Source organism: Rhipicephalus microplus, chromosome 4 (assembly GCF_043290135.1).
Source record: "Rhipicephalus microplus isolate Deutch F79 chromosome 4, USDA_Rmic, whole genome shotgun sequence".
Classification (NCBI taxonomy): domain Eukaryota; kingdom Metazoa; phylum Arthropoda; class Arachnida; order Ixodida; family Ixodidae; genus Rhipicephalus; species Rhipicephalus microplus.
The window spans coordinates 211,928,907-211,938,093 of record NC_134703.1 but is presented as its reverse complement, the minus strand read 5'-3'; the positions used below and the strand labels follow the sequence as shown (position 1 = coordinate 211,938,093).

The 9,187-nt window shown below is 44.8% G+C and overlaps 1 long non-coding RNA gene across 1 annotated transcript; it reads right to left on the bottom strand.

Moving 5' to 3' along the window:
- Positions 1-2,769: 2,769 nt before the first annotated feature.
- On the bottom strand, positions 2,770-8,344 carry LOC142814737 (uncharacterized). The gene is made up of 3 exons (XR_012895058.1): positions 7,029-8,344; positions 6,112-6,348; positions 2,770-3,255 (listed from the first exon to the last, which is right to left on the bottom strand). It is a non-coding gene; the product is annotated as an uncharacterized LOC142814737 (long non-coding RNA).
- Positions 8,345-9,187: the final 843 nt, after the last annotated feature.

Sequence of the window (9,187 nt, the reverse complement as noted above, 5' to 3'; positions counted from 1 at the left end):
TGCTGATGTCATTTACATACAACAGGAATAAAATAGGCCCCAATACAGAGCCCTGAGGCACCCCTGACTTGACCAGTGATCGTGAGGAAGAAAATTCATTGGCAGTTACAAATTGGTACCTGTCGGTTAAGAAATTCCTTATCCAATTCACAACCTGACTATGTATATTAAAATAGCGAAGTTTTTGTAATAAACGGTTATGAGCTACCTTATCGAACGCCTTGGCGAAGTCGATAAATATGGCATCTATTTGCGATGAGTCATTAACAGCTTCGTAAATGTCAGAGACCAGCTCGAATAACTGCGTCTCGCAGGAGCGACCCTGTTGAAAGCCGTGCTGGTTGCTGAAAAGATGGTTGTGCTTTGTTAGGTACTTCATGATTGCCGATGATATGATATGCTCTAATAATTTACATGGTATACTGGTCAGCGAGATTGGTCTGTAGTTGGTGACAGATGACGGGTCTCCGGATTTAAAAATTGGCACTATTTTAGAAACTTTCCATCCGTCAGGAACGCATCCTGACTGAATCGATTGCTGGAAAAGGCATGCAAAAATGGGAGAAATAACAGGTTTAGTTAACTTTAGCAGTTTAGGACAAATACCATCTGGACCAGGAGCAGAGCTGCTAGAAAGACGATCAATAGCAGCTTCGATTCCCTTTTCAGTGATCACGATGTCCTCCATGATGGAGGTAACGGAGCCGAGGTGAATATTGTCGGTAATAGGAAGCTCACGAGAAAAAACAGAACAAAAGAAGGAATTGAACGCAGTAGCGACTTCAGAGGGCGGGAGGAACTCGTTGCCTTGCATTATCGATATGAAACATGAAGACGACGGCTTGGGGTTTATTACTTTCCAGAATTTTTTTGTGTTGACAGTTAACATGTTGGAGATGTCATGGTTGAAAAATTTGTCTTTTGCTGCCTCAATTTCGGTTTTGCATAACTGCGACTGTTCGCGATAAGCCTTCCAGGCATCGTCAGATTGCAAGGTTTTAGCTCTTGAATAAAAGCGCTTCTTCTTGTTAATGCATCGCTTCACGTGGGAGGTAAACCAAGCGCTCCCTGTAGACACAGATATGTGTATTTTTGGAATGTATTTTTCTTTGAGTTCGATTAGCTTGTGACAGACGATCATCCAGTTCTCATTGCTGTCGCGATGCTGCATGCCGTTGAAAAATTCTACGCAAAAGGACGAGAGTTCGCTATAGATCATTTCAACATCTGCACGTGCGTAATCATAAATTGTTTTCTTTTCATTCACGCTTTCTTTACGCGTTAACTTGAATTCACAATGGATGACATTATGGTCACTAATGCAGTCTAACACATTAACAGACATGTTTGACGGTTCGGTGGTAAGCACAAGATCCAAGATAGCATCCCCCCGTGTTGGCATAGAAACTATTTGGCTTAAACCGTAAGACGAAATCACGTCAAGAAAGTCCTTACATTCAGCTATCCTTGCGCCGCTATCGGCTGTGCCCGTCCGCCAGTTTATTCCAGGATAGTTAAAGTCGCCCGCGAGAATCACAGGAGAGCCAGGAAATCTGTCATATACGAGGCTCAATGATTCGTTTAGGCAATTAACGAAGGTTTCTTTTGAGTCAGGCGGACGGTAACAAACCCCAACGGCACAAGTTACACATGAAAGCTGGACCAATACCCACAAAATTTCAATACAGGAACCCGTATCAAGCAGACGCGCTTGAAGATCTTTTTTTACTGCAATCATAACACCACCTCCTCGTGTTTCCGTTCTGTCCTTTCGAAACAGGATAAAGTTTTTAGTAAAAGACAATTCATGGTTACACACGTCACTCGTCAGCCATGTTTCAGTTCCCACTATGATGTCTGCCGAGCAGGATTCGACAAACGCACAAAGGTGATCTTGTTTTCGAAAAATACTTCTAAAATTAGCTATAATAATAAATAGCTTTTTAACTTCGGTTTCAATGGGGCGTCATTCATAAATCGCGGGAGCGTCTTGTCTCGGGATGGGGACCACTTTATTGCTCGAGGAATCGACGGTGAAAATTACGTTGCCCATTATAAGCTTGTCAAACTGCAACTTATACTTCTCATTTTTCTGTCGCTTCGCACGCGCGAAATCACGAAGCGTTTTTCTAATTAGCTGCACACGAGGTGAAAAATCCTCCTCGATCCACACTCGCGGGGTTGCCAGGTCTTTCAGCTTGAACGCATTTTTCAGAATATTGCTTTTGTCCTTGAAGTTTAGGAATTTGACAACAACAGGTCGAGTGCGATCGGGTTTGCGTTGCCCGACCCGATGGGCTCGCTCAATTTCACCTGGTTGAATTCCCAAGTTTTCCGTGACGAATTCATGAATGAGTTTTTCTGTATCGCTCCATTTTTCAGCGGCTTGCTCAGGAACACCCTTGAACACGAGATTATTGCGCCTCATTCGATTGTTCAGGTCATCTACAACAAGGTTGGCTTGATGGGTCTGTTTTTGCTCAATGGTTTTCAACTGTTCCTGAGACTCTTGCACAACAGAGCCGACAGCCTTGACGCTTTCACTTAAGTTGTCAACGCTCTCAAGACGCTCCTCTATTTTGGAGAGCCGCCTTTTGAGGTCTGTTACAGTAGTGTGAATGTCTTTTAGCTTGTTCGTCACTTCCTTTTGAAAACGTTCATTTGAAGCAGTGAATTCCTTTACCAGTGCCACCACTTGGTCAACCTTGTCAGGACCTGGATTAAGCTCAACGTCGCCCGCACAAATGAGCAAATGAGCAAGCGAAAAAAACACAAGCACTAGGCGTCCACCCAGCAAGTGACGGCGACCTAATGAACACGGACGGAGCCACAAAAGATTACATGATCCCGTATTTTTTCTCGGCTGAGTGAAACAGCCGATGCGAGCGCGGTAAGTGCACAAATCAATACCCATACTTAGTCATACATAGACAGTGTGCAATTGGGGGATATGCAGCCAGTTAGAAGTTCAGCAAGGGCAAGCAAGTAGCTACACACTCACCTAGAAAACAGCACGTTATTAGTTTGAGGCTTTGGCTGCAAATCCCCACTCGGTCGGCGTGAGCGATCCTTTTTACGGCGGGGCTGAACTGAGGGTGCTTGAAGCGATGAGCAGTCGAAGCGGTAAGCAATGGCAGCGCCGGTGTGGTGCTGATTGCCTCAGATGAAGTGGTGATTGCCAGTCACGGTGCAAGGTAAAGGGGGACGCCACGTGTCCGGTGGCAACTGCGTCCGGTGGCAACTGCGTCCGATGACCTAGAAAACAGCACGTTATTAGTTTGAGGCTTTGGCTGCAAATATTGATAAAGATCTTCAAGGTAACTTTTAAACAGTTGTAATGCAACTCCACGCACCCCATAACTTGATAATTTATAAATTAATGATTTGAATTGTATGGAGTCAAATGCCTTTTGAATATCGAGGAAGAGCCCAAGAGTATATTTTTTTGTTTTCCATATTTTCCATTATCTTATCTTTGATATACAGTAGAGCTTGTTCTGTTGATTTATTTTTTTGAAAATCATACTGACTTTTTGTTATTATTTGATGCTTATCAAAAAAAGATGCAAGTCTATCATAAATAACCCCTTCAAATATTTTTGATAATGTTTGAAGCACGGATATAGGTCGATAGTTCGCTAAAGTATTGATATCACCACCTTTATGTACTGCAGTGACTTTTGCCACTTTTAACTGCTCTGGAAATACACCGTTAGTGAGGGTGAGGTTGATAGTATAGGCCAAGACATTAGATATTAATGGTGACACCATTTTTAACTCAACCGAACCTATCTCATCAATCCCTGATGCAACATTGTTTTTAAGTTTTCTGATTAATCTTTCTACTTCAACCGGATCTGTGGGTGCGAGAAAAATAGAATACGGCAAAGGAGACTTATCAGGAGTGTGAGCATTATCTCGCTTTTCATCTGTTAAAATAAAGGAACCCGCATTTATGAAATGTTCATTCATAACATTGGTCAACCTTTCACCACTGAAAACCTGGCCATTAATTGTTAGGTCCTGTGTACTATTACAACCATTATTTGTGTTTGTAAGCCCATTTATGACCTCCCATAGCTTCCTCTGGTCATTGTAAATGCTTTCAAATAATTTTTCATAGTAGTTCTGTTTAGCCTGCCGTATTTCTGAATTTAAAACGTTTCTGTATTTCTTCTACTCAGCTAAGGCGTCTGTGTTCCGCGAACGGATGAAATCATGATACAATTTATTCTTTATTTTTATGCGCCGGTAAATATCGCAATTTATCCAAGGCTTTCTGCATTTCTTATTTCTGCCACGTGAGCGCTTCTGAAGTGGAAATGCCGCATCATAGCTAGCACTCAATAACCTCATGAATGTGTTGTAAGCATCATCAGGATTTTCTTGTCTATAAACAGTGTTCCAATCTATGTTCTGCACTAGCTGAAAAAAATTTTCCTGAGTTTTGCTGTTTTTAATTCGGTGGAAAGATGTCTCCGTTTTCTGACCAATTTGAGAAGTAAATCGTGCAAGAAAGAAGATGGGCATATGATCACTTATGTCATACGCAAATACCCCGGGTTTTATATTCTGTGAACTTAAATTTGAGGCGCATATATCAATGAGCGTAGCACTTGTTGATGTAATCCTAGTAGGTGAACGTATAAAATTTGTACTTCCATATGTAAGTAAGAGCGTTTCAAAATCTTTGGCATAAAGATCATTAGAACAGAGGTCAATGTTTATGTCACCCATGACTATGACTATGCAAAGAGTATTCCCGCGAACAGTTGATAACACAACATTAAGAAACTCAATAAATTTCTTTTTGTGGCCATGTGGTGGCCTATATACACCAATTACTATGAATGGGCCAACACACATTGTAATGCATTCAACATCATCGTTCACAACAGTGTGCTTATCAAGCAGTTCACTCGAAAGCATATTCTTAAAATAAATAGCAAGACCTCCACCTTTTTGCTGGTTACGACCGAGAAGTTCATGGATATAGCCTGGAAAGAACGGCGCATCTTCTTCATAAGTAATCCATGTCTCGGAGAAAACTAGCACATCAAATCCGATAGCTATAGACCATATGAAAATTAGCAATGTCTTCGACCTTTCTTTTTATGCTTCTACAATTTATATACAATACTTTAAACAAGCCTTTTCCGGATTGAAATACCCTAATAAAGTCTTCAACACTGTAATACTTTTGGTTATTTACAAGATCAGTCATAGTGGAATGTTTTTCAATTTGTTATGACACATGTCACATCTAATGTCTAATTTTAGCCAGGCTTGTCTCATCCGCAATGTGTATCGCTCGTGATCCTTCATCTTTGCGTGCAAGGACTTTGCCACCGGATGTCCAGACAAATTTCCATGCGGCTTCTTTCTTTTTTTGTATTGCCGCTGCAAGCAATGCCTTGCCCTTCTGCGTCAAATGCTCATTTACAAAAACGGGCGTTTTTTTGTCATCCCCAAGCATAGAACTATCGAGCTTCTTCTTTCTACATTTCGCCAGTATGTCGTCAGGTTTTATTCTTTTTACAAAGCGAACGATCATTTTCTTCACCCCAGGCTTATAAGAGTGGGAATCCAGTGGCATGTGTCAATATCAGAGAGATCAACTGCCGTGCCGACAGTTTCGCTTATCTTTCTTACAACATCCACTGGATCACTCGCGACTGGCGCACCCTTTATCTCAAGATTGTTTAGGCGCTAATACTGTTCGAGCTCATCGCATTTTCGTGACAGTTTCTTATTTTCCGCTTTCAATTACATGTTTTGTCTTATGAGCTCTTGCATTTCAGCTCTCATATTCTTAATATCAGTGGCTACATCTTTCACCTCACTGCAGGTGTCAGAGCAAAAGGCTATGCTGTCTTTAATTTCCCGAATCTCACTTCTGAAATCGCGTTTGGAATTTTCAAATGCCTTCGACAGCTCTTTTAAATCCTTTACATCTGCTGCGTCCTTTTCCGCGTCTTTCCCCGCACTTTTTGCGGAATCCTTTCCCATAGCAAAGCAAGAACACTTCACTCAAAGCAAATACACTTCATGCTGTGTTCGGCAGCAGTGCACAGGCACAGGAGCAGACTTAGACGTAACACAGTTTCTCACCTGCGAAAGCAGAAGATTTGTTACGTTCCGTCCGGTTCGTGCACTGCCGCCGAACTGCGTGGTCCACTCGGCGATGCCGTCTTTTTAGGCGTTTTCCTGGTCCAGGTCACGTGAAACGTCCAGGTCACGTGAAACTCCAAGCGCAGGCGCAGGACCACGATGACCAAAGTGGTGGTGACGCGTCCGTCTATCAAGGCGATAAGGGCGGTATCTGTGAGCCAAGTTGAAGCCAGCAAGCTGCGAAAGCACAAGATTTGTTACGTTCCGTCCGGTTCGTGCACTGCCACCGAACTGCCTCATACCTCATACTGTCGAAAAGGTGAAAATTTACAGTTCGCATTACTGCAGAGCCACGCTATATTCATCTTCGCCAATAGTAAACGTTCGTTAGAAGTGTGGCAGCTTGGGCTAGTTGGTATGGCATGGCGATAGTTATAGCGCGAGAACAAAACGACGGCACAGAGACAAGAAGGACACGCTCGTGTCTTTCGTGTCCTTCTTGTCTCTGTGCCGTCGTTTTGTTCTCGCGCTATAACTATCGTCATAGTAAACGTTCGGCGCAGTGCTACCCAGGATTATTTCTTCTTTTTTATTTTTTTGAGGGGGTGGGGTGTGCAGCCGAATGCCTAACTTTGGCAGTTGGTGGTCGTTGTGAATGCGAATAAATATTTTAGTATACCATGAAAAGTTAAATTACGATAACATTTCGTGCTGTAGGGGGTTCAGATTCCCTTCCTCTTCCCTTTTTACTTAAGGCTTCCTGGTTCTACGTGCCTATGACGCAGGAATTGTTTCTTAATCTCACAGCTTTCTGAGCATTGCTATCTTCCAATAAATCGGCTCAGTTATACTGAATATTGTAGACGCCTAACCAACGAAAAAAAAATTAAGAGAGAAGAAATCAGCATAACACACACCCCTTTCTGAATTATTTCCGATCTCTCACAGGGGCTTTTATGGAGCTCAAATTCAGTAGATTGGCGTGTCATACTTCAAGGGCTATGGTATCATGTGCTAGACATGAATGATGGGCAGCTACGAAGAAATCTGCATCAAGAAAGTCCGACGGAGGAGCCGAAGCACATAGCAGTTCCGCACGCGGCGCACGGCTATTTCAGTACTATTCGACTGCAACGCTGCCGCTGCGTGCAACGCGGAAGGGATCAGGCGGCGAGGTGTGGTCATGCCACTCAACACTTCTAGTACACTCTAGCAACGCCAAACACACATGAGGAAGGAAAGGTAAGGAGACGCCTTGACGTCACTCGTTGTGAAGCCGCAATGAAGCTGGAAGTCCGCCATATTGACTAGGCAAATTCTCCTCTCTTGTTTACATATGAATGCGAAGCAGAAGGCGCGACTCCCTCTCCGGTTCGGAAAGCACGCGGGCTGCGCAGCGCGTGTGTCGTGACGATCCGAAACTAATGGAACTGGGCTCATAACTCTGAGCCAGCGGGACACCTTCAGCAAAATCGCTTCGTCCGAGTAATAACAGGAAGTAACAGCTCGCCGACAACGAAGCAACTACGGGAGAACGCGCGCTAGATGCACTGACAACGGCGAGTGCTTTCACGTCATTAATTCAGCAACTGTACAGACAACACGATCGGTCGTGCGCCTTCTACAGTTGCATTCCGCCACGCGGCCGACACAGCGTCCTGCCACTGTGTCCCGTGTTCTGCGTGAAACTCACCGGCGTCAGCATTCTGCGACCGTGGTGACTTTGAGCACGGTGCTAGTCACAGTTGAACGTGGTTGTTGTTACGTTGAGATTACATGCATAGCTGGTGGAGAGTGTGCCAAGCGGAACAGAAAAGGTGTTTTAATACGCACATGCAAGTTGTTACTGTACATACACAACACGAAACTACGTATGTGCACATGGTCCTCACGGCGTCTTGCTGGGCTCAACAGCGTCGTCCATTCTCACAAGCAGGAGCACTGCTCAACCGTCACTGACCTGCAAGGCGTTCGTCGTCATTCAGCTTCGTCATGGTGCCCAACGCAGTTTCGCTGAACACTAACTGCTTCATTCGCGTCATCCGCCGCACGACACATGGATATGCACTTGTTCTACGCACTGTTGAAACCCCGTGATGGACAAAGGGATTTGTAAACGTTACTAAGAGTAATGTAACTGCCAGGAGAACACTGCGTAACCAATAACGTGGCGCAGAGCACAGATATTGTCCGCCACGGCTCAGCACGAGACCTGGGGAGGCACACATTCCGCCGCCAGCCGCGGCTGCTCACTGCTAGATCAGCTCCACTGCGCAACACGTAACCATAGCAACGCCGCCATTGTGCCTAGTGAATATGACCGCCATGATGTCATTTCCGCCACATTTTTTACGCCCTGCGCCGGCTGGGCATGCCCTCTCCGTACCTTTTTCCTTCCTCCGTGGCCAAACAGAACCTTGGCCCTTTTATGGTGGCTGGAGGGGAGGTGTCACCATCGTCCCGGCCACGCCTTGAAGAGAGGCGGGCTGGTATTTCAGTTCGCCGTGGAGCGGCGCGCAAGTCGCCAGCGTGATTGGTCGAGAGCGCTTTCCAGCCGCTTTTTGGTCGCTTGCTCGTGTGCTCGCAAATTGCAACGTCTGTGCTTTGACTATTTGGACTTGTTCAGGATCAATACATGTCAATGTGATCATGCCACAGTGATGGGTAAACAGCAAAGACACTGCTTTGTAACTGGATGCAATGCGGGATATGTTTCGGCCCGCAATCAAGGGAAGTGTCTCTCTTCTCTGCTCCCGCCGTCATTGAACAGTGCAAGGCCTGGGAGCGTGTGATTCCTGGCGCTGAGAAACCACTGGAAAATAAGTGCGTTGTGTGCGAAGCTGATTTTGACGAAAGATTAATCGTCCGTAGCTACATGCATGTTATCAACGGGTTCTTAGCAACTTGGGGAATAGCTCTACCTAAGGAGGGTGGGTTCCTGAGTGAATCAACTGACGAAGGCCTCCGCGGCACTCTAACCAGCATTCTTTCCATCTGGCATTATGTCACGAAAACCTTGGGCTATAAATACTTGATGACGTCTCGCCTCTGCCAAGACGCGCTTAAAATCTTTTTT